The 26,021-nt window shown below is 39.7% G+C and overlaps 1 protein-coding gene across 1 annotated transcript in view; it reads right to left on the bottom strand.

Moving 5' to 3' along the window:
• Positions 1-23,430, bottom strand: part of SVIL (supervillin) — a 130,239-nt gene extending 106,809 nt beyond the window's left edge. Inside the window, exons 1-2 of the mRNA XM_017741492.1 lie at positions 23,410-23,430; positions 22,074-22,155 (exon numbers count right to left, since the gene is read on the bottom strand). The gene's annotated coding sequence lies outside the window, so the exon portion shown is untranslated. The remainder of the gene's footprint in view (positions 1-22,073; positions 22,156-23,409) is intronic.
• Between the last annotated feature and the right edge of the window lie 2,591 nt (positions 23,431-26,021).

Genomic DNA, 26,021 nt, shown 5'->3' with positions numbered 1-26,021 from the left:
TGTTCTGCAAACAACACTGCCACATGGCCTGATTTCTGATCCCCACACCTTGAACCACAACTGGTTTTACTTTCTTCTTTGGCAAATACAAAACATCTCTGGCTGTGCCTGTAACATTATTCGCAGGGTGATTCAGCCCTCATGGAAACTCATGTTGATTAAGTATCCAAGTCAGATTGTTTCAAACTAGCTGAATTATCCCAGCACCATATTGTCCTTAAAGATGCCAATCGCCTGAACTCATAAAAACTTCAAATAACCAAGTGCTCTGGGCTTCTTACTCTATTCTGTACCATATGCAGCTGTTTCTTTCCAGAGAGCAGTGAAGAGTTCTCCAATGCAGACTTGAAGCAGTCTGTGCTATTGCACAGATTACTGTCTCCCTCCTCTTACAGCTGGTAAGTGAAATAACATTTTTACTCTTGCTCAGCTCAGGCTAAGCTCACCTGCATATGTTTAGGTGCCAAATATACTGCTTTCACTTTCACAACTACTTTATTCAACTCATTTTTTAAAATCTATTAGGAGGTACAAAATGAAGTCATTATATCAAATGTGACTAGAGCAATAACTTTAAAGAGCAGTCAGGTCACTGCTCTGCTTCCTGCAGCTGCTGAACATGTCAGGCTCTAATAACAGCATCTAGAGAAGAGGTCAAACCAAAAATGATTCATTATAAAGACAGATAAGACAGAACTTTTTGCCTGAGTTGGGAAAAATTCTGATTTTAGAAGACAAGCAGACCCCCAAACACAGAATACCTTAGAATGCATGGGGACAGGTAAGGCAGCAAATCAGTCTTGTCCCTAACGTTATGTAGCTGTTCACAACAATGGATCTAAGACAGTTTTTAAGATCTACCCACATTTATCTCTGTATTTCAGGCAGAAAACTGGCCTGAAGTTCCAAGAATATGGTAAATCATGTGCTATTGTTTTTGCATTTCCAACTTCCATTCCCCTCAAATGAGCACTCCTGCACTTTAGAAGGGTAAATGACTGGGCACTTTCAGTCTGGTAGGAAAGGTGAAGAAAAATGATGGTCAACAATGGATAGCTGGAAGAAAGATAAACTAGTTTTTCCACCATGACATAATTCTTGGTTCCAAATTCCTTATTGCTACTTAACCGTAGGGCTGCCTGATTACTTCTGCTGTTCCTACTTTCTTCCTCTTTATGTATCATTATTTAAAAAAAAAAAAACAGAAAAGAAAGGATATGAAATCCAGCTATCATTTTGGTCAACTACTTCACAGATTTCCTGGAAGCAACTCTGAGGTGGGAAGAGGGGACATTTATAATGCACAGATCACATTAAACCTGGTGCACACTGCCACTGTCTCACTAGTACATTTTCTTACTTCCTCCTTTTTTTGGCAAGCTCCTCCTTTTTTTGGCAAATGGTACACTTGTGTATTGGAACAAGAGAGGGAAGAGAGGGGTGCTGCAGTTTTGAAGGCCTGCAGATTTGAAGCCTGTCAAGCCTACCCTTTTAAAGGAACCTTGAATAACTGGTGTGAGTTGAAATATCTTGACAGAGTGGTTTGGAGTATTTTATATATATATGCCTGTGTCACTATATTCTACAGATCTTTCATAGTGTCAGGAGTCTTATGAGAAGTTTTGGCAAGAACACATGACAAGACAAACATAAGACCTAACAAATACAGAGCACCTACCAGGAAACATTTGAGATTGAAATCAAAATGTGAGGGCTGGAAATTGAATACTAATCTTTTCAAGACTGACCTTGGTTGCAACTTTTTGCACTCTGTCTGCAGTTCATCTGAGAAATGCCTGGAAAGCCACTTGAACTGTATGTCTGATAACCCCTGCATTTTGAGAGTTCAGAACAAAAGCAGGAAAAGACACTCCAAATACTAATTTTTTCCTTTCTGATGGACTCTGTTTTATTACACAACAGACAGATCCCGGAATTAGTCAGTACACCATGAAGAAAAGACAGACCTGAAAATATCCTTTGGATACTTGGTATTATGAACTAGAAAGAAGGGCTAGTGGGTAATCATCTCTGTTTAGCCACAAAGATCCATCATTTTTAATTCAGGAGAATAATCACACTTCTTGTAGACAAATATTCTTCTAGGTCCAGGGGAAATCAACATTTGGGCTGATTTAACACTTGACAGCTGAACCAAGAAAGACTGTCACTATGTGCACTTCTGCTCTGCAAGAATCTGCAGTGATCCATCAGGTTGTTGGCTAGGTTGGCTAGAGGACACCTACACCACCTTCTTTTCTTCAAGATAAGCCTCCTAGTTCCTGATCTCTTACATACAGAACAGATTTTGAAGAGTTTCACTGAAACGGAAGGTTTCAACTTAAGGTTGTGTCTCTCCAATCAGAAAAGGACAGGAAAAGAAAAGAAATTTTAGGGTATTTTATTTGTTGCCTAATGACTTACATCACATCAGTTTTGCAAAGCCATCACCTTCTCAGGCTCTTGCCCAACCAAATGAAGCCTAACACCACAGAGATGTTTTGATAAAGCCCCATTCTGCGAAGCCTTGGTACGTTTTCATTTCTTACAGAAAAAAAAATGCAGCCTGGAAGAACCTGGTTAAGAGGTAGAAGAGTGCATTATCTTTCCTGTGAAGCCAGGAATCCTCACAGAGAGTTCAATTAAACCAGAGTCTAGCAGCTCCTTCACACTATCTCAGCTGAGGTGTTATCCTTCTTAATGCTCCAGAGGCATGTTACACAACATACTGGGCAGCAGCCAAGTGCAAGGGAGATTTTCAGACTGCTGGTTTTCCTTTTACTATGTCCCCTCCCACTTCCACCTCACCAAAAAGAAAGGCCACAAAGATGTTCATCAGTCCAGGTCTCTTGAACACTCAGAATATCACTTAAGAACAGCAAAACTCCACTCTATGCCTGCACTTACCCTCTACATTGGTGCAAGCCTGTAAACTCTTAACATGCCATGTTCTTCCATTTTTCTGAGGCATTTCAGAAAACTCTACAGGTTAAAGTGTGTTATCCTGAGTAACAGGATACAGGAACTTTTGTTTGTAGTCAGTTCTCACAGAAAATATTCAAGAGCTCAGATTCACTCTACTGGGGTATTTCTGCCATCTTACTTAAATTGTCATTTGCGATGTGATCTGCCCCAGTCAACAGGACTCTACCTCCTTCAGTGCATTTCCCTCCCAGTTCACCTCCCATAACACTGCTGTAGTGTGACCATCTGCTCTAGTGCCCCTGCCCAACAATATCTGCAGAAAAAAACTGCTTTTGCACATTCCAGATGTTTAAAGACATGACGTATCTTGAGAACTGAAGAAGACCCACTGAGGAAAGAGTCTCTACAAGTATCATGACAGAATCATAATTGACTGTGCTTCCCTCAACACCCAAAAGTGAAGCCGCCCACCTGGAAGTTACCAGCTCAGTGCTCAGGAAGCTGACACCTACTCTAAAAATAATAGATGTGTGTGCAATTCTCCCACCATGCCCTTAATAGGCACAGTGCACAAGCTAAGGATGATTCCTGTAAATACACTGCCATATAGAAATATATCTGAACCAAAAAGTCATGGTATTGCAATGAGAGATGAATGTTTGAGGTGCATGCTGGAGCAACTGACTGTGCACATTCACACCTACCACATCAAAGTACTCCTACTGATACTTGTCTAATATTCGTTAGGCAAGGAGAATTAAAAGTAGGAAGCTCAAGAAAGTCCTTTAGCCAAGAAAGTCACAAGACACTTTAATGTTAAGTTTTTTCCATATTAACAGGCTACAGTTTCTCTTAGAATCTGGTTTCAAAGTTGATGAAATAGGATTCTGCAAGAAACTCTATACCACAGCACAGAAGTTCCCATCATACACTGACCTCTAGTGTAAGAAAGACTCAAAACATCAGAAGTCTCTTCGAAGACTTAGGAAAGTTATCTTTTTTTTTCCCCAGAACTCTGAAGAATGTTTTCATGCAATAAAACAGACTAAGTCAGGAGGGCCTCCCAAAATTACTCTCAATTGTTTAACAAAACTGGAGCATGGGTTAAAGAACCTACAGAACTTAAATTGTTCTACGGATGTGAAGTTACTGCTGTGTTTACATAAAGTAATTTACATCAAAGCTGCATTTAACTTCTTTGAAACCAGCTGGATTTAACACCTACGCATTCTGAGTGTACAGATTTGTTTCCTAACTACAGTTTTACAAAGCTAAATTAAAAAACATTTAAAGTAGAAACACTCAGCTTGGGCAAGTCCTGTATCAGGCAGATCACAATTAGATCACCCCAGATTCTGCATAAGACTTTCAAAGTGCCTGTGGACAGGGCCAGTGACTCAGATGTACTTCCTGTAGCCAGCACTGAAGCATGAAATTTGCTGGAAATGCAATACAGAAATCACTCCCTGAAGATACAGCGCTCACAGAGGTACATGGGGGTGGCCTCTGAGCCCAGGCAGACTGGGGTGAGAGAGTGGTTTGAATCAGCAGCTTTTGAAGAAGGTAAAAACACAGCCAATCAACACTAAACAAAAAAACACAAACAAAAAAATTAAGTTACTTTCAAAAACTGTTTCAAACAAAAATGGTTTCCCCACAACTTTTAAGATTAAATAATCTGCATTTTGTTACGAGCTAACTAGAGTTTTATGACAAGAATTACTTAATTACAGCACAGCAAATTCTAAGAGAACAGAACAATTGAAATGGATGCCCAAATTATTTAGGCATGTATGCCACTTCTGTCCACTCCCTATGCACCTGCCTCTGGACAACAAACCCCAGAGACGCTCCCTTTACTTCAGACCATTTCTCACACCTCCTTTAAAAGCAAGGAATCATTCAGAAGCTGTTTCCAAGTGAAATGATATTTTCAGTGTGAGCAAGCTTTCCCAAGTCTGCCATATGTGGTTATGTTGGAACAAGAGCTTTTACATGCACTCTAGAGTAGGAACTCTTATAAACTATCTTTTGAAGAAGATTTTAAAAGCCTCAAAAATAATAAATTCAAAAAGAGTTAAGCACACCATGAAAACAGCCATCATAATGTATGAAGGACGTGTACAGAAGTCATCTCAGAGGTAGATGTTGGAAACTGAGTTCAGACCACCTAAAGGAAGTCCTTTACATTTGCAGTCCCAGATGTGAGTCTGTGAAGATAAACTAGAAAGTGAGGACCAAATTTTTAATACTGGTTTCTAGCTGTGAGTACCAGAACTCAATAAACCCTTATCTGTAATGACAATATGTGAAAGAGAGCTTTAAATTACTTTAAAAACCCACTACTTAATGATGTGTTTAAACCTACAGAGTTTCAGACCACTTCTGAATACATGCAAGTCACTAGGAAGGCAACTATTAATATCTGCCCCTTGCCGTCTGCACAGCAGTGAGCTTTTTACCAGACCAACACTTGAGTTCCCCCTCAACATAAGTTGTGACCTTTGTCCTGACTCTGATTTTTGAATATTCTGTATCCTGCAATCTAAAACTGGCAGCCTTTCTGTCAGACCAAGGTGAAAGCACCAAGTGTACAGGTTGTAATGAAGTACAGCACCTTTCATGCAATTTGGTAGTCACTCTAGAAGAACAAGGACTTCTAGGTTCTGGCCCAGAATGCTTCAAGTCAAATCTTACCCAGAAGAATTGCTTTTGTTTCCTTTTCTCTATCACACTTATTTTACAGCCAAGAACTCTTACTGCACCTATAGCATGGAGACAAACAGCAGCACTCGGGATTTACAAGGATATCAGTTCCCAAGTAAGATCATTTCAGGCAGAGTTATGAATAAGATTCATGTTTTAATATGAGAAATCCTGCTTTAAGACACTTGGCCACACTTTGTTTCCAATACAAGGAAGCCAACTCAGACACCTACTTACCTCACATGCAGCCCGAACACCAGTCAAACAAGAAACTACACTGAGAAATCCTCTTAAGTTTATTAGAAATCCCTTTAGAGCTTGGCCTTATGCTAAACTCTAATTTCTATCCAGAAAACAGTTTGCCACCAACTAGGAAAGCACAATACCACTCTCCTAGCTCCAAGGGAGGAACAGTTGAGGCACAGAGCACACCAAACCTCTGAGTAAATGACTGGAGAAGTGTGTGAGTGAGCTCCAACAGCTTGCACAAAAGATCCTTCCCATTGTATTTGACAGAATGTGTTCTTCCAACTATTTTTTTCTCTAAATTCTTGTATTTAATTAAATGCATGTGGTGAGGGGAATGACTTTGAGAACAGAGATGTGCACCAGTAAACAGATGTTCCACATTTGTCCTGTCACATGAACCTTGTGGCTAACACCCAAACTTTAAAAGCCTAAAAAGCCTCCTACATAAAAATCCACATGATATATTTGTTCCTAGAAGAACATCAGACAATATATTGGATTGCTGGAGACAGGTTTGTCCAATACTATTTTTCTTTTAAAAAAAAAAAGAACCAAACCAAACCAAAACCAAAAAACCCACCTGCAACAATCTTTCTTTGATTTCAAGAAATAGAAGTAAAAAAAGCAACCAAACAAAGAAACCAACAAGACACAGAAATTAAGACAAAACTTGTCAGAGCGAGGAGAAAGCCCTTCAAATTGAATTAACTAAAGGGTATTGTTTAAAGAAAATGCACATATATTACTTACAATCACATCCAGAATATTTTTTGGCTTTTTCTAAAGAAACTTTAAAAAGACAGAAGTATTCTAAAGAAACTTTAAAAAGACAGCTTCATAACCAGCACAGAGCTCCAAAATCTTCACTCAAAAAAGTTTCCTAGTTTCTTTCTTCCCAAATGAATTCAAACAGAAAAATAGAGGATAGAAATTGATGCCAGAATACATGACATAAGCCCTCATACCCTTCCTTTCAGCACTGCTTTCATAATGTACATAGCTCAAAATGCTGTGCATCCAGAAATTTGTGTGCATCCAGCAATTTGTGTGCCCAGGACTGGTGAAATGCTTCACTCTAAATTCTCTATTAGGCCATTGATGAAGCATCAGCTGCAGATTGTGACCAAGTGATTTTTTTACCGAATTGGCAGTATAATACCATGTAATGATTTGTTTCAGGCACTAATTCCTGAGCTATCTTTATTAAAGGGCAGCAGTCCTTAAACAGAAATGTGCTGTAGTTGACGGATCACTATCTATAAAAAAAAAATCACATTTCTAAGGGAAAGTTAGCCCAAGTTAATTATGAATTCCTCATGGAATGCACCCAGCTTACACCTGAAGATCTACAGCTATGACCAGTTCAGTATGTTTGGATTTTGGAACACACTAGAAAGCATCTATTAATAGAAAGTGCACACTAGAAAGCAACTATTAATTCATACGTCAGTATTTGCAAACAAACAATAAATTCAAGTAGAGTAAATGTAAAGCCACTTCCTACCAGGGTCTGCATTTGACAGGCCTGTGGTCAGCACCCTGTATAACACAAGAGAGGTTTCAGTTTCTTGCTGACAGATGCTTGTGTGACCTTGGTGAAGTCACCAGGGTTGGTCTGTGGCTCCATGGCAATCTCCCCCAGCTGCTGGCTGCCAGATTCCCACTCATCTCCCTTTCCTGCGCCACAACATTTTTGACCCTGCACTGACTCATTTCAGACCAGCAACCATAAAAAAAATTCATTTGCTCTCATACATATTAAACACAGATGACTCAGTGCGGGGTCAGGAGAGCAGAGTGGGGCAAAGGGGGATGCTGGTACATGTGAGTGAGAACATGGTAGCTAGCCCCCATAACCCAGCTCCCAGTCCATCACTTAAGATAAAAGGAACTCTTCAATTTCACAGGGGTGTGGTGAGCATAAATAATAAAAGGTTTAAAAACCACTGAGATTCATATTAACTCACTGGAGCAATTTTTTAGATTATTTGTCTAAGAAAGGGATTTTTTTCTACAAACACCCATTTTGGTATCTTTGGCTTCCATCACTCAAATTTCTAAGTTCTATAGGGACTTTGAGTCAGAGACTTAGTGAAGTAAAATAAAGCTTACAGAGGGATCTGTGCTGATGCAGAGACTACAGGACAGGTCTGTTTTGCAGGAAGCTCCAGTACAAGGGAGGTAAAAGGGAACAGGCACAGAAGGGGCCTTCCCATGCAAGATCACCATTTGCTGCTGTTTCTTTCTGTCATTCCTTGTGTATCTGGGTGTGGAGCATTATACAGCTTTACCTGGACAAGTACAAATTCCTGTATCAGAAGTATGCATAGTGCTTTATTGCAATTAGACAAATTCTTAGCACAAAAAAAGAAAAAGAAAGAAAGAAAAAAAAAGGCAAGACAGTCTTGAGGACGTTTCCATGTTCCCTAGATAAGGTGTCCCCAAAAGATGAAACTCGTTTCTCCTCTCTCAAAAAATGGAGGAGATACAATCCATTCTTAAGGCACCCCAAAAGGAAGCTACAGCTGCCTATGATCCCCAGAGTGCTGGCTGTATCTCTACTGCTGAAAAAGCCATTAGGATGAAGTCCATCAACTCCATGGCTGAACACCTCAGCCATCTCTCTCCTCCAATACCCATGTTCTGGGGAGCATTTTTTTCTAGTGCAACTGTTGTATTCTTCCTAGTGCTTCTGTTGGCACAGGTGTCTTAGGTAGGAGAATTAGATGAGATATATGGGATCAGAACAGAGATGTGTTAATAGTACCAAAGCAGAAGCAAAAATGTCACAGCAATGCTCTCTTTATTACCACAATTAGAATACAGAAGAGAGAAAGTATTTAGCAATATATATTATCTAGCAGAGTAAGTAGCAAAAACCTGACTGAACATTTAAAGGCTATTTTGAATAGATTACTAAAGTGACCTGTTGGAAACACAGCTATATTGGTAAAGAAATTCAGCACATATCTAACAATAAGTTTACTTCTTAATGCATACTTTGTACAGCTTTGCCATGTATTGCCTCACACATACTTTAAACAATTAAGTATTAACATTTACCCCTCTGCAAAACCTTAAGTAGCCTCTGGAGCCCTTAGTCTCCTTGTTTGTTTTATGAAATCACATCACAAATAATCCAGTCTTATTCACAAGCAAAGCTCTGGAATTTTACTCACTTAGTAGACTACATAATTGTGGTAGAGATCCTCTTGGCTGTGGGGTTTGCATAGTTCCCTTCTAACTGTCTCTGCCATTAAAAAGTTTACGTGGATTAATAGTTTACTTATGGACTTAGGTTCTTTTGGTTTAAGGCAACCATCTCAAATTATAACCTAAGCCTTAGATCAGAGCAATTTTGTGGTGAATTCATTGTAGCCAACAGCAGTCTTGTTAGTCAGTAATACAGCTGTGAATACTGTATGTAGAATACAATAGTCTGAATTTACTGGAAGCAATGACACTACCATTCAATTTGCCAGTTTTGCATCAACCTATGCAGAATATACCTATGCTGTTGGCAGGGTAGTGAATAAAGAGTGGGGAGAAAAAGCAAGCATGATACACAGATCTTGTAAAGTTATGCCTGTTTTTTACAACACAAGAAGCACTTATGGTAAGACTTTACATTTTCAGAGTGAAGTAGTCTGTCTGTGCTGACAAATTCAGTTTTGAAAACAGAAGCAAGTACCATAAGTCAGAACACCAGGAAGGCTGGAAGAGCCACAGTTTGATTGCTTTGCACATCTAGTTGTTAACAGCAAGAAGCTTCCAGCAAAACAAGTGACAGAAGAACAACTTTGCCTCATGTAACTCCTGGGAAAGCAGGGCTGTGATTCTCACAGCATGCTTACTGTGATTCCCACCTGGAGGCCTTATCACTGCTGGCAAGCTCAGCCAGCACTCCTCTCCTCCACCACACAGCTGGGAAGGCATCCCAACAAGCACAGCCCTCCCTGCTCCACACACTTGAGAAACTGCAGAGCAGAGACACCAGCACATCCTGCCCTGCACAGGGGGTGTCCTCTCACTTTTCCCCGGCTCCATGGAAATTCCTAACCTATCTGTCTAGGGCAGATGGTCAGTTTGCCAGTTAGCCAGCAGCTGGCAAGTGCTTTTCTGAAACATACACAGTGGGTACATTTTCTTTTTTTTTAATTGAGTTTTAGACAACCATGTTTCACTTTAAATGACAGAGTGAGGTGGTTTTTTAAGGCTGGTATTAAGACAATGAAAAGCTAAACACAGTGTAGAAAGGCAATTCCCTCTCAGCCAGGTAAGCTGCTGTGCTAATGCAAAAAGTAACTATTTGAATCATTGATGAAATTCATCTAAGTTCAAATGAATTTCCCTACTTACAGGTGAAAAAAGAGCAGGAAAAAAAATCCCAAACCAATGCTCACAGCACAATACAAACAAACAGATTAAAACTTCAGGGTTTACAGCATACCTGGGAATCAACTCTTGTCTTCAGTATCTTCCCTGCTGTATAGAGAGTATGTGCTGTAAAACACCCACTTCATGTATCAGCCAACTGGCAGACCCAAGTGTGCTGGGTTTGTGTTATCTCAGTGACTTCTAACCTGCACTTGCTGAGCCAGGCTTTGTTTAGAAATTGGGGCTATGCTATTTGCAGCGTGCACTCCTGCTGAGAGTCACCTCTGACACGGTGTGCAAGTGTGCAAGTAACAGCAGTGGGAACCTCTTCTGACAGAACCCCCCCCGGACAGAGACAGTGGCCAGAAACACAGACTATAGTTAGAGCTTCAGTCATGAGTTCAGAGGGCAAATCACATTGCTTGAGCTCTCACAGGCACACTCACTCCTTAATCTGCAGCTTGAATTCCTTCCACATATCAATTAGCTAAACCAGAATAAAAGCAAAGCACTAGCTGCAGGAACTACCTCATCCCACAAATCCAATTTTAAAAAAGTGCTGCAACTGCCACATGTTCTAGACAGTATGAGTGTGGGTATCCCAGTGACAGGGAGTCCAAGTTTTACCCAGATCCCTGTATACACTTGACTGTACATTCAAATAACTTCAGCAAAGTTGACCAAGATACACCTGGCTAAGAGAAGATTCCTTTTGTATCTGTAAACCAGCTGCCATTAATTCAAGTCACAGTCATCCATCATGAAATCATACCCTAACACAGGGAAACACCGATGTCTAATGAGACTTGCAGTCAATTGCCTACAAAGCTGTTTATCTGAGCAAGAACAATTACAACTTCCAAAATTTTCCCATAAACCCCCTAGAAATGGAGCACAACTGTAATGAAATAAATGCCAATTTTAGCCAAAATGAAACAAAATCTTAGATTTAAAGGTTTCATTATTTAATAGCTCCTTAACAACGGAAGTGTGACATCAGAGATGGTTCCATTACAATGTCTCTCTTAGCTCCTTTGGCAGGGGCATCAATTATGTAGGATACCTTCTGAAAGAGCTGCAAAACCAAATTATAATGTTCTTAGTCTTGTTGAGTAGCAACACTCATGAAAGAGATATTTTATTAGCATGTAAACCCATGTCTCCTGCCAATCTAACAGTACTATGGAGCAGATTTCCACACAGGCTTATTAGATTGTCTTCCAAGTTCTCAAAATGAATTTTTGAAACATTTCTTCAGACTCAGAGACATTAGCATGTTCTGACTTCATAACAATAGCAGTTTTTTCCTTTAGTACACACATTCAATTATGTAGATTACAGTTCTTAACAACCTCTTCAAAAAACTCCATACATTCAAGAATTCATTATTACAAGGTGAATTTTATTTTATTTTCTTAGATTCCCTCACTTTTCTGACTCACTTTTCTGCCATGTTATCTCTTTATTGTGATTTAAGTCCATGGCATTCCCAGTACATAAGTTTCAGTGTTCATACCAAGCACTAAGGTCTAGAGAGTCATTCCTTCAAGCCAGTCTGTTCTCTTTCTCCAAAGCAAATCAGCTTTCACTTGGTTTCATCAATTTTGATACTTTACTGTCTCCCTTAAATATATGAGAAATACTGAAAGTCAGATGCATCAATTAATCTCTAGAACATTTACAAACACGATCTGGGGCACTTTTTAAGTAAGGAACTGCTCAGTTTCCGTTTAAATTAAGTTACTCCAAAGCCATTTAGCAGCATAAAGTATTCACTGCTTTACAGATGCTGAACTTCTAACATGCCAGGAAGTGGAGGGATCACAACTGTTTACTACGGGACCATGGAGGAAGAGACTTGCTGCATTCAAGGACAGAGACAGAGTCAACAGCAGTGTCACCTCTGAAATTTTAGTTCATCACAAAAACCACTTACAGCTTTGAACTTGCCAGCACTTGTCCAAACAGAGACAGGTGTCCATTTCTGCAGTTCAAGAATTGAGGGGGGAAAAAATCTTTCAAAAGACAGTTCTACATGTAATAGTTGTAAAATTTTGAAAATCAAGTATTTCAAATTAGTCTGCAAGAGTTTTGTTGGGGGTTTTTTACCCTCATTGGGCCTTTACCTACAGAGACAAAATCTCTCTATTGAGACACTATCATTCACATAACTCATGCTCTCCTTCCAAACTCACACTACTTCCCCGCGCTGGCAAAATGATTGAGTGTTGCACAAACCAAAAAATGGCATATTAAAATGTGCATGCCTCTTTTTTTGGCCAGAAAAGACAGATAATGCATATATGGCTGAAGGAGAAGATTTGGTGAAGGTCAGGCAAAGGTTGAAGTGCTAAATGAGAATTTAAGCTGTGCAGACTCATAATAAAAGAGTAGTCCCTTAAAATATACCTACTTTCCATCAGCCCTTTCCCTAAAGATAATAAGACGCTTTCGTCATCTTTTCTACAGGCATCCTCCTGGTCAGGTTATTATGCATCACCCATTATGCACAAGCACATCATCCAACTCCAATAGAAAACAAGTTATCTCAGCTGATGGGACTGTTTGGATCAACTGGATGTGGCCAGTGTCTAGCAATGAAGTCTTTGGAGCAAGTTAAGGAGGAACACACACCGAAGAAACTTCCCAAACACCCAAGAATCAACTAATGATAGAAACAAGACCATAAAATCCAAAATAGAAACAGTTGAATTTCCTACCAAAGACAACAGTCACTGCTAACTACAGTCTCTAGAAAGGCCAGATTCAGAAATAGAAGGAACATTAAACATTTGGTTTCCTCAGACAAGGCAGAAAGACATGACTAATGATGCATGATCCTTAACCAGTAGGTCGTGCACTGGCCCATTCAGATCATCTCTTTACAATGGATTCAAGACATCCCTCATGTTTAGATTTCTCTCCTGAAATTCAGCATCTTGTGACAGCATGAGTGAAAACAACTCCCTTATTAATGGAATTAATTTCATTAAAAATAAATTCAATAAATATAAGAATTCCAAAAGGTAAAAAAATACATATTTTTCAAACAAAATAACATAATGAGGGACATTTTGGATTCATGTAGCCCATTGCACTTCCATTCACCTATGTGAATTTTCAAAAATGCTCTGTTAGTGACCACACTGGAGAACAGAGGAGCTCTTACAGAACTATAATGGTCCTCTGATCTGCAGCACCTCAAAGCATCTCAAGCTTCCTCGATAACAACTGAGATTGCTTCAGTGAGCAATTACAGAATAAGACTGAAGACTTGCCTATATATGAGAGTGAGAGCTGTAGTTCCAAGGTCTTGGAAATGAGTACCACACAAGAAAGAAACAAAGCAATGGCAGTAGACAAGATGAAGCAAGACTCTGAAGACACTCTGAAACATAACAGTGAATCTTGTGAATCAGGTGCACACACAAATATGTCCTTTTTCTAAACAACAGCACTGAATACAGAAGCTATTAAGAAGATTAAAAAAAACCAAACCAAAACAAAAACCAAATATTAAACAAAATACTCAGGTTGCCACGAACAACCAAATAAAATCAGATCTTGCGCTCAAAGATCAAAGTATATAATTTAAATAGAATGAATGTAATCGATGGTGCAAACAACCCTGGAGAAAATACAAAGTAATATTTTTGAGCATAATTTGAACAGTCCCAGCTAAGTTTCAGAAGCACATTTCAGGATAAGGCTCCTCCATGTCACATCTATTAAGTTAAACATGCCGGTGCTGTGAGACATAAAAAATAGCACTTAAACAACAGAATGCTGCAAGCAGTGGTCAGCTAACAAACCCTGCAGCTCAGCTGAGCAGTGAGAGCACCTCTGTTAACAATTAACATGGCAAAATCTCTGAACAACATGGACTTTGCTATGGAGATACATTAACTTTGAATCTAAATCTCAGATCTGAACTATGCAGTATTTTGGATAATAAGATCACCAGACAATAATGTTAAAAAAAAAAAAATCTAATGAGAATATTTTCAAGGACACTCCTCAAAAGAGTGTCCTCTTCAAAACCGGTGAAGAGGTTCATTTACACAAGTAAAGTTCAAGGCAATCAAGCAGTTGCACTCTGCTCATTGCCAGATGGCTCTGAAATTTATTTCATCTACCTCTAATGCAGTACACCCTCTCACATCTGGAGCTTAACACAGTCATGAGTCTCTCCACACACTGGATGTGCATCTACTGCCAGAATGAAGTGTGAAATCAAATCATTTTGTTTTGGTGGTTTGTTGTTTGGTTTTTCTTTTTTTCTTTAACTCAAATACTTCAATAATTTATAATGAGAAAAAGTTTTGTTAAGATGTAAAAGAGGATAAGATATATGAATTAGCCTGGAGAATATACTGATACTACAGCACAGCCTCCTCTAAAACACTGGAGCAATTCAACACCTGCAGCAAGCAATGGAGCCAGCTCAGGTGTCCTTTCTAAACGAAGCCCAGCAATAATCTGGAGATCTTGGTCTGGGAGATGATGTCTTCGGACACAAGACTCCCGTACTGTGAGGAAGGTGTGCAGGGCCAGTGGCCAGCAGCCAGTTTACCAAGGTGCACCTGGGATGCCACAAAGTCAGCAGGCAGAAGCATTAGTTTTGACAAATTCAGCTGGCACTTCCTAGGAAGCCAGGGCACTTGGAACTGACCATCCACCAAGCTGTTCTGTTAAATCCAATTACTTTGTTTCAAGCCAGTGTTTATAAATGACCAGCTTGTACCCTATATTAAAGTGGTTTTGAGACATTAAAAAATCCTGGAGTTTATGCAAGTTGTCATAATTATTTTGTGGCCAAATATGCACTGGTGGCACTATTGAGCAGTTACAGAAAAGGCTAGGAATCAGATCATTGCTGGGAACGTTTCCAACCAGACACTTGTATCCTCCTAACTCAAATAAGAAACTTATCTTCCTTGTGCCAAAGTAAATTCCCAGTTGCAAAACTAGGTGAAAAAGCAGGCTTTCACTGGTGATCACAAGCCAAAGCCATCAAGTTCAATAGCATGTATTACTCTCTAGTAAACCTTTAAGTACCCAGCCCAGGTTTAACAAAGCTTTCCAGAACTTCCTATGTTGTTTGCATTGACCCATGTATAGTTATTTCAAATCTCCTTACTCCTTAGCATTTCTTCCCGATTCTCTTTAATTTTCTCCACCAGTACAAAGAGACATGCTGTCACCATGACTATTCTAACCCCAGAATTCTGTAACTCAGGCAATCTTTAAAAGATGCTGGACAGTCTCACAGCATTTTTACAATCTGATGAACAGTAAAGCATCTGCAATTTTAGATTAGTAAGAGTCATACACAGTTACAATCCAACAGAGCCAAGCAACTGCAATCATTTCAGGCCTCTCCCAGCTGCAACCTTCCCTGGGAAGTCTAAAGCTTCCTTTACACAAACAACATGTAAAAACATAGTGTGGCATGAGCTACTAACACAAAGGAAAAAAAAATCCAATTCCAGCATTTTAAGCTTCAAATAAACACTATTTCAGTGTTCCATTTGAAAGCTTTTAATTTGTCAAATCAGAACTGAGAGGTGCCATCAGAAAACTCATGTTCATCCACAGATCCATCTTAGGCAAAGTGAACTGTGCAGAGAACATACTTTTTGTCCAGTCTGACACTGTCGCCTCTGTGCCAGCTCCCACATGCATTGGAGGTCTGATACCTTCCTTGGTTCACTAACAGCAGACACTGATGTGCTGACCCAGCAACCAGAACCTGAGATAAAGCAGCTTACAAAGTTGAAGGAGTGGACTAGAGCCACCCCAGAATAATCAGTACATGCATACAGCTGGGAGCAGGAAGGAAAGAGGGAAATGGGAGGAGTAAAGAGCTGTTAGAGTCATAAAATTTCATCCCCAAAAATGGCATTATTGCAAGGCCACAGACATTAAGGGTTGTTCTGCAAACCGTGATACAGGTTTCAAAGCTCATTAAAACTGTCTCTAGAACAAAGTTTTCAGAGTAGGGTTTCAGTGGGAGAAGAGGAATAATTTCTTTAGGTTAAAAGAGTCTGCCCCTTCTGCAGAAGGGTTCTGAGGCTCCACAGAGCAGCTTCAATATCCTGTGCACGGAATACTTGATAATACTGTAATAATATTGTAAATAGTATTTACAGTAAAAGTCTGCAAACTAAACAGCCATTGGAACATAAACCACAGTTGAGAGGGCAGCTAATACTGAGGCTACTGCAAGGGAAAAGTCCCAAATCCCAAGGAAGCAGATATGCAAACCATGACTTCCAGAAGCAAGGGAGGAAGTCGAGGGTGGGACACCAGGAGGATGCTGCTAGGGCTGGGTCCCAGAAGCCTTGGTGTATGCAGCATGAGACAGTGTTAACACTGTTTGTGAGAAGCATGCATTTATTTTGTGCACATCCTTCCAGCACAGAAAGTTATGCCTGACCAGAAAGGAAAGTTAATTTGGCCTAGTTTAGCAAATTCTTAAAACTCTGCCAAAGCATTGTTCAGATGACACAAGACATAGCTACTGGCAAGTTGCTGCTCTCAGAAATTACAGACTTTCAACAAGTTGTTTAACCTCTCTGTTATTTTTAGCTTGTAGAAAGAGCAATGGCTACATAGGTAGAGCATAAAGGCAAGAATTGTTCAGGCTTGGGGAAATCAGACTCTAGACACACCATGACAGATGTCCTGCCTTAAATAGCAGCAGTAACGTTCCAGTACTTGAGAACCTAGCTAACACTCCAAAATAGTAGAAACTATAAAACATTGATGAAGATAGGACAAATCTGTTTCAAACAAGTAGCCTGCACTGCAAAAAAAAAAACCAACCCAAACCAAAAACAAACACTTTTATCACTGCTAGCTTATGTGATTTGCTACATCCCCACCCATTGTCCTTTCTTCTGTCATTAATAAAATAAAAAGAATGTGCTGTGTAATTTGAGTTCTACTCTTGATAGTGTATTTGAAAGGAACAAACACTAAGGATGCAGTTCTTAGTTAAGAAAGGGTTTTACTTCACATGCAGTTTGATCATATCTTGCATATCAAATCCAGAACAGGGATTTTAAAAAAGAAAAGAAAAAAAAAAGAGGTTGATAAGACCATATCATAAAGGCAAAGACTGAAAAAGACTAGCGTAAAGAAAAGGAGGGATGCTCAGTGAAGTAATAGAAGCAATTTTTCCAGTCACCTGAACCTGAAGTTCCCAGCCTGTAGTACACATGACATGCTAGAGGTGTACAAGTCACACTGACATTGCACACAGGTGTTCCAAGGAACTCACACAAGCACAGCATGTCCGTGTGTTTGTGTGTTCACTGAGTGACACTGCTCCCGGAGCTGCCCCACCACCAAAGGCAATTTCTGCACCAAAGGTTGCAGAAACCCTAACAAAGCAACTCATCAAACACATTGCTGTATTTAACACAGGGATCATGTTCAGTTGCTGCAACTGTCAGACTTGAGGGGGTAAAAATAATTGAGCAATAAAGATGGTCTCAGGCTTGTAGGCATTTGAGAAGTATCCAAGCCCCAGCAGCATGCACAGCGACTACAAGTGACTGGAAACATTTGAGCAAGTGATCTTCTGTTTATCAAAAGAAAAGCATTTCTTAGAGCAGCTCTCCAGAGGCCACACGAAAAAAACCTAGAACATTCTGCACATTTAATACACAAAACTAATGACTGTTTTACAAGAGTTAGAAGTTTTCCGCAATAAGAATTTGTGGTTTCCTGTGCAAGGAAGAATGCCAATTCATACCAACGTGCTCATGGAAAAAGATTTTCAGGGCTTCCTTAAGAAACAAACCTCTGTAACACGAAGATTACTTGCTTTGTTTCAGAGGTGACTGGCATGACTCTAAGTTCTCATATTGGTCTTTGCATAAGAAACATTTAATGAAGTAACATTTGTCTTATTGGAAGGACACTGTCTTCATTTGTATGTTACTCTAAGAATCTCTCAAGTCATCATAATTTTTGAAGGCAGTAATGAAGGTGCTCCTTTTCTTCATTGCATTTGGAAAGATCTTTCAGCTGAAGTGCAGCACAAAACCACTCTCATTCCCAGCTTCCTTACTTCACACACATATATGGGCCTTTTGGGGTTTTGCTTTTGATGTCAGCAGCTCCTTGCTGGCAAGCACCTCCTGGAAGTCTAGAAAAAGCATGTTCAACCAAATACTGCTTTAAAAATTTCTTTTAAAAGGCTACTAGGTCCTCTAACAGTAGGTCAGATGAAACAAAATCACTGGTAACTTCTTTTTCGCAGCTCTCTATCTCTTACTGTAAGGCAGGTTAGGTTCCCAAACCAGGCCATGGAAATTTATATCTCACCTGGAATGCTTCATCTGCCTTCTCCCTGCCCACACAAATCCCTTCAAGTTATCTGTGGCTGTACTATCCCAGCAGGGTACACCACACAGTGCATGTCAGATATGAAGTTTATTACAGAAGCATAAGCTGAGCATTCCCCTCTTAAACCACAAGTTTTAAGAGCCTGAAATGCATCCCTAGCAGTAGTTAGCTATGCTATAGTTTGCTTTCATTAATGTAAGCCCTAGAAAATTGTTTAGCTGGGTTCAGTGCCACTTAAATTCAAAGTTCATTTTATTCAATGCAATTTAATTGCAAGCTAAAAGAATTAAACTTCCATTCCATACCAGGAATCCATATAAACAACTCAGTTCCATACACCAGGCTTTTTCTTGCAGTAGGAAGCCACAATTACTTTGTTGCCAACCCACAAAAACAGTATAAAAACAGGTATTTGCATGCAAGTTGTCAAGTCAGGCATGCAACAAATATTATGAGACAAGACAAACAAGTGTATTTCAGGAAAAACAAATCCTTTGTCTGTCAACTATTGGCACTCTGCAATGCAACAGGAAGGAAGAGGACAGGCACAAGGGAGAGCATCCAGAAAAGGCTTGGTGCAATCCCACGGTCAGGGTGTTTACAGAGTTCTGGAGAGTCTTTACTCTCTGAGCTTTGCAAGGGTCAAGTTTTGTACAAACTCCTTTGAAGTAATATTTGTCATAGCATATACTTCAAACCACAAATGACAGAATACTCTGACTAAAGTAGTTTAAGCCTAAAGCCAACAGCGTGATCTAAACAGGAATACCTCAGCTAAGTAGTTTTGTGGAGTAAGGTGGGAGAAGAAGAAGCAGTACTGGTACTTTTCAGCAGTTAACACCTAAATGCTGATTACAGATGAGAGCACAGCCTCGCTGCAGCACACAAACAAGGCAAAGCATCCAGAACACAAGGAGCTCTAACAGGCAACCCTAATGACAGAGCCTAACTAAGCCAGATCCTTACTGACACATCTTACCTCAGTAAATACATTGTTTTCTTTTTGTAAGTTTGTTCATTGTTGCAACTTTTGCTTAAGCAAACTTCTTTCAAAGCCTTGAATCTTTCCAGCGATAGCGACGATTTTGTCTAAGTGGTCTCTGGGGAGCCGTGCACATGGCTGATACACTAAACATAGGGCAGAGACTTGAGCCACACAACCTGTGAGATAACAGGCACCCAAACTCATCAGTGTGTAGGACAACCCACACTAAGAGCTGCAATGACCACTCTGGAGAGAAATAACTAAGTGCCAAAGTTAAAGATCATAACTCTTATAAACTTGCAGCTTAGTGAAGAAGCTCTATCTGCCACTGCTCTATTTCTGTCTTTAAATTGATACATACTGTAATTTTTAGTCATAGAGAGCAGAGGAAGAGTCAGTGGAGTAAGGCAGGCACAACAGCACTTACCACTAGCTGAGCAAAGGGAATCATTAACAACAGCAAAAGGAAACAAAGGGGGAAGGGATTAATTCAAGCTATATTTTCAGAACAGCAATTTTTCTGCTGCTGGAAATGCTGCTCTCCTGTGCAATCAACAAGGTCTCCTCCTCCACTAAGCCTTACAATTTTCAGCTTTCCTGGAGTTGGAAGGTATTACATAGACAGACATGTCTTTAAATTGGCTGGGAAGCCAATTTAAGTTTAGAAGAAACTTTAAAATAAGTATTTTCCCCTGTGCAGGATGGAGCAAATTTAAGCCAAGTTAAAAACACTGGCAGAATGTTTTGAAAGAAAGAAAGAAAGAAAGACACCTAACGAAAAGCTTTCTCAAATGCTCTATTTTTACACCTTCCCAAAACTCCCACCACCTTCATTAAAAACAGTCTTTGGAGGTGGGTGAGAGGGTAATCCCTTCTTTTTTCCCCTCTATTATTTTAAACATGTTTAAGCAATTTAAGGCCATTTAAAGTCTTTTCACTTCACTTCCCACCACCTTCTATGTGAAAGAAATATTTATTTCTCCTAAAGCCTTCAATAATTGAGCACTGCTTATTAATCAGATACTGTCTTCCTCCTCTGTTCAACTGAGGAAAAACCAACACTTCCTTACTTTCTTACTTCTCAAAATCCACTTCTCCGAACTCCTCTATGTCCATTCCCTAAACTCATTCCAAAGGGGTTATGAATTAATCAGCAGCACTTAAAAAAAAAAAAGTTAAGATGCTCTCCCTAACCTTCCCTGTGACACAAGTTTCTCCTCCATTCCCTACCTCTCTCTCCATGCCCTCAGTATCACACTCAGTTGTCTTCCTCTGTTTTTGAAGTGTGGTCAATCTGCTGTTCTGAAAGAGAGCTCCTATTTCCTGTTTTCTAAAGAACTGTTCATACATGTAGTTATTAAATCCAGAACACACATTCATTTCTACATTTTCTGGGTTAACTAGACATTTTAATCTAATATCTATGACTCTGCTGAGCTAACAGAACTATGTATCTAGTATGATCACTTCACACTATAACCCTGTATTTCTGCTATGTATTTCAGACAAATAATGATTTAGTGCTCCAACACTGACTTTGAAAAATTAACTTTCCAGAAAACAAGTGCAAGCATCTATCCAAAGACAGTGTTCCAACTTCTTTTAAGACACCAGCATTAGAATGGAAAACTTCAAACTCTCAGCTATTTGGAGATATGAAAAACAGATCCTGAAACATGCTTCCTTAAATCAAGAGACTTTTTTTACAGTTTTGCTTTTGTTTTTACAGGTCAAGGCTCTATTATGAAGCCAGAGTCATCCTAGCATACTTTAGGTAGTGTTGATGTTTAACATGAACATGAAAGCCACAATGAGCAAGGATAGAGCAGGCCTGGTGAAAGGGTGGGGAAAATAGAAATATATTTACAGTCACCTGGACATTTCCTCTCTGAATAATAGGGTATTCAGGCCAGTTAAAATGGGTAACTTGGACCCTGGGGCAGAGGCAGCCTTTTCTGCTATCAGGAGCAAGAATGCACAAGTCATTCCCTTTCAGTCTCCTTCACCATGAAATGAATAGCAAAACCATAAAAAAATCTAATTTACATTCTTCAAATACAAAGTGCATTAAATATGATTTGAAGCAAATACCTGATTTATCCCCTTGTATGGGAGTATGGAATACTAATTAATGGCACCAGCTCAAGCCTCTGAAAACTTTGCTTTATCACTCTCTTTAGCAATCTCTTGCAGCAACCAAGGATACACTCCTCCTCACCCAAAGTTTCAAACTGACATTGTAGAATAGGTTAAATGGTTAGAATAGTAACTTTAGTCATTAAGAGAATTACCTCCTTTTTCCAAAGGTGCTTGAATTTACTCTTTTAACTTCTGTATCTCCAGGCAGATAGCTATGGATTCAAAGCTGCAGGTAAGAGTTCAGTCGCACAAAACATTTTCCAGACACTTCCTATCACTTTCTCAGAAGGGACAGCAGGCTGGAAAAGGCAGGTCTCAGCCTGTGATTCCTCACCTGGATTCACCACTCTCTGCGGATACAAGACACTGAAGAGCCCCTGTTCTTTCCTTGACATCCAGTCTGAGCAGTGCTGCCACTGAAACAAAAGTTCCCAGATTCAACAAACAAAAGGGGTGGCTGACAAGAGAGCACAGGATGCCTTGTTAAACTGAACATTGTTCAGAGAAATGGTTAAACAAATGAGCTGTTGACATGGCTTTAAGGCACACCTTTTTGTAACCCAGTTCTTTCAGATTAGTTACTGCTACAATCTGTGGGTGTATATAGATATATGTAAACACAGTTGTATTTCATATTTGTTTCAAATCTACTAAACAACGATTTTTATGCAATCTCTTCAGCTAGTGACAAAGAAAACTTCTAACAACTTCGATATAGTAAGAATAGTCTACTTTTGTTTTAAGTCCATTTGAAGCAGGAGAGGGGCTCGCAGCACCTAACATTTAACAAGAAGTCAATTTTATCTCCACTAATACTTAACACCAGAGAAACAAATGCAGCTACAGTTGCCTGTATTAAGCAGCTGGCAAGCTCAGAGATGGAAAAGTTGCAGAACAGCTGGGGAATGTGAGACCCTTTTGAACAGGCTGCTATATGATCCAAAATAATGGTACATGTTTACACACAACACAATGGCAGCAACAGCCAAATGCAGGTCTGGTGAATGGACTACAGCTGCTCCTTCCCTCACACAAGGCACAGTTAAGCAGATAAAAAGGAGCTCATATTCATGAAATACGGCTTTCATCTTAAAAGGCAGCAGTCTGATCTCCAAAATAGACAGCTGACCCTCCAACTGGACTAAACCGTTCAAGATTCTGTTTTAGAAGCAACCCTCCGAAACAAGTCTGGATTAGGGTCACAGAGCTTTCCAAGCTGCTGCTACTTTACCACCAACAGTTTCCAACAATGTGTTACTCAGACTAACAGGTTGCCATCTAACTCACAACAAACCTTCTCTCATGACAGTATTTTCCAGCTAGCATTAGGAAGACAGACATTTACAAACTCTTAATATAGACTCTGACTACACAGAAGTTAGCTATCCACTTCAGAGGAAGACATTCAGTGTGCTAGAAAGGAGGGTTTGAATAAACATGGACTATTTTACATCTTTTTTACACTGGTGTTGCACATCAGTGTAAAAGTAAGTTGGCAGCTGAAGACAGCACATCCAACTAGCACATCACCTAGACAGAGGGGTGGACCTTATTTCGTGCCTGCTTATGCAATAACTGATAGCATGTTGCAAGGAGCACTCGCTTGTTTCACAATTGCCATCTGAAGACAACATAACTTTGTACGTGACCTTGTACAAAAATTGCATCACCTTATTTCAAGAGATCTTCCCAGTTTTCAAGTCTCAGAAGCACAGTATCAGCAGTAGCATCTGTCCTGCCCAAGACAAACCACAATTAATTAGTGCTAAGGAACTGGCTATTAATTTATATCATAACCATACCAGTCCTAATTATGCCAGGCAACAAAACAGAGTTAGTAATGGAATGTTTCGACTCATTGTATCTTGATTAAAGCTAGTGTAACTCAGAAGAAATATTTTTTGACTGAGTGAAGCGGACAGCATTGAAAGACCTCCACTTCTGCTTCCTCTGCCTGTAGCCAATAATGTTACAATCCCAGTCAGGAGCTACTCAGAATAGGATGGTTAAAACTGGACAAAGACAGCTGTCATAGCAACAATAACAGATGCAGACACAATTTTTAACTTCCTTTGCTTTTCAAAGAAAAATGCCACTAACAGCCATCATAGAAAGCAGGATCTTGAAATATGGGGTATAAGTCTACCTTGTAACTAAGGGGACTCTGCTAATGGCAAGCATGTCTCTGAGCACACTTAAGCAACAAAATGACACATCTGTACACTTCAATTTCAGACTTCAGATAAAGAAATCTTTCTAGTGAAATTAATTTGTGAATTAAGCCACATTTCTAAGGAAATTCCCCATTCCAATAAAGACGGACATTAAGTTCAGCCTTGAATCATACTCACAGAAAAGATGCTTCTTGTACCAAAACCAATACTATGTCAAGTACCCTTCCTGCAGTAGAAGAAGTGACAGGCACACTACCTTCAAATCCTACCATCTGTAAAGGTAAGAGCAGAGATTTGCTTTTCCTGCTGCACTGACACTACACGGACGCAAGTGCTGCCATGTTGTGGCAGTGGGAGCAATGGTTTGTATCCCCAAGGGACCTCAGTGAGCTCCAGAGCCCCATTTGCACCAGGAGCTTTTTCTCCAGGGTTTGGAACCACTTCTGCTACCCAGACTTACCCAGTTTTGAGCACATCCCACTACTCTAGTGCCTCTAAAATCTTGTTCTCAAAATAAAAAATTAAGAATGGAAGCTTAAAACGTTGCAGGATGGTGGGATGAGTTATTACCTCAGTGAAGCTTAGCACAGCTCAGCAAACAGATGATGCTTAACAATTACAGGTAATGCACTGACAGTCAACACACCCAAGCAAATGATATGGGAATGATCTAGACCATCCATGAGATGCACTGAACCTCTCCCAAATTATTCTCTGTACTTATCGTAATGGATCACTCTTTCAACCAAGCTCACAAAAATAACCAAAAAACAAGCCCATATTTTAAAACCCACAAAAGAACCAAAGAACTCTAGTTTCTTATCAGCTAGTTGTCACTGAATTAATTACTGCTTTAAATGAGAAGATATTTATCTTAAAACTCCAATACTGTACTTAGCAGGTACAGACAAAATAAGCGTACTTAGAAATCATTCTTTGGTTCCACTCTCTTCCTTTGTAGCCAAATCACATACTGTAATTTCTATTCAATTAAAAGAATAAGGATTTGTGTGTGCATGAATGGGAGTGAGTTTCTGTATTTCTGAGAAGTTTTTTTAACGTGCATTTTACCTGTGGATATAAACTTGGGTATTTCACAAAACAATTACCACCATTATTTGCCACAGAAGTACTAAGAAAACAAATCTTCTAATAGCTTATTCCTGATTTTACTGTAACTGCCCACAGAGGTTGTTTTAGAAATTGTTATTAGGTATATCTACACCAAAGTGTACTTGCCATAACAAAGATTTCCCTCCATGTAGATCTGACAGCCATGTCCCAACAGGCTCCAGATCGTTCATACACATACCATGTATTGTTCAAAGCAGACTTGCTTTAAGCAAGATTAAATACCTGTTCAGTTTGAACTGTCCCAGTGCCAGGATAAACTACACTGAACTAGTTCAGATGATTATCCCGCTGGGCACCAATGGCCTTTGAAACTCCCAGAACCCCAGAATCTGCTGCTTCTGGGAATTATGCCAGGAGCTGTGGGATAGCTCTCCACAGAGGACATTACAAATTAAATATTTTAGAAGTGTGCTTGTGTTTACGTGGAGCAAGGCTGCAGTTCAGCATATGAGTCAGCATGGTTTGCATCCACTCAGAACTGAGCAGTGCAGTTGGGAACTATAAATTTTCTAGGGAAACAAAGGGCGTGAAATGATTTCCCTGGGGGAATACAGGCAGGCTGCACCTAGCAGGAGCTAACACTCACCTGAAGACAGGAATTTTGTTCAGAGCTTTACTGTGAAAAAGCCCATGACTTTCCTCTGGTGACTGCAGAAGTTTCTACACAGGACAGACACTTTGGTCCTGCCTGTATCAGGGAGGTTAATAATGATATGTCCAGATAAACTTACAGGCCATGCATGCACAGCCATGCTAGGATACAGCTCTTTAAGCATTACAGTTAATGCTCAACTACTTTCAAGTGAAAGCTGAAGCATATTTCCTATCAGGATAGCAAGTAAGAATTTTAACTGCATCTCACTTAATACCGTAACATCTAACAAAGCCTTCAGACAGGTAAACAAAGCAGAACTGAAACAGAGCACTCTACTCTAGTTCATCTCACCATGCCATTACGTACGGCCAGATGCATT

The sequence above is a fragment of the Corvus brachyrhynchos genome, unplaced genomic scaffold (assembly GCF_000691975.1).
Source record: "Corvus brachyrhynchos isolate BGI_N302 unplaced genomic scaffold, ASM69197v1 scaffold167, whole genome shotgun sequence".
Taxonomy (NCBI): Eukaryota; Metazoa; Chordata; class Aves; order Passeriformes; family Corvidae; genus Corvus; species Corvus brachyrhynchos.
The sequence above is the reverse complement of the archived record's forward strand: the minus strand, read 5'-3'. Positions and strand labels throughout refer to the sequence as shown.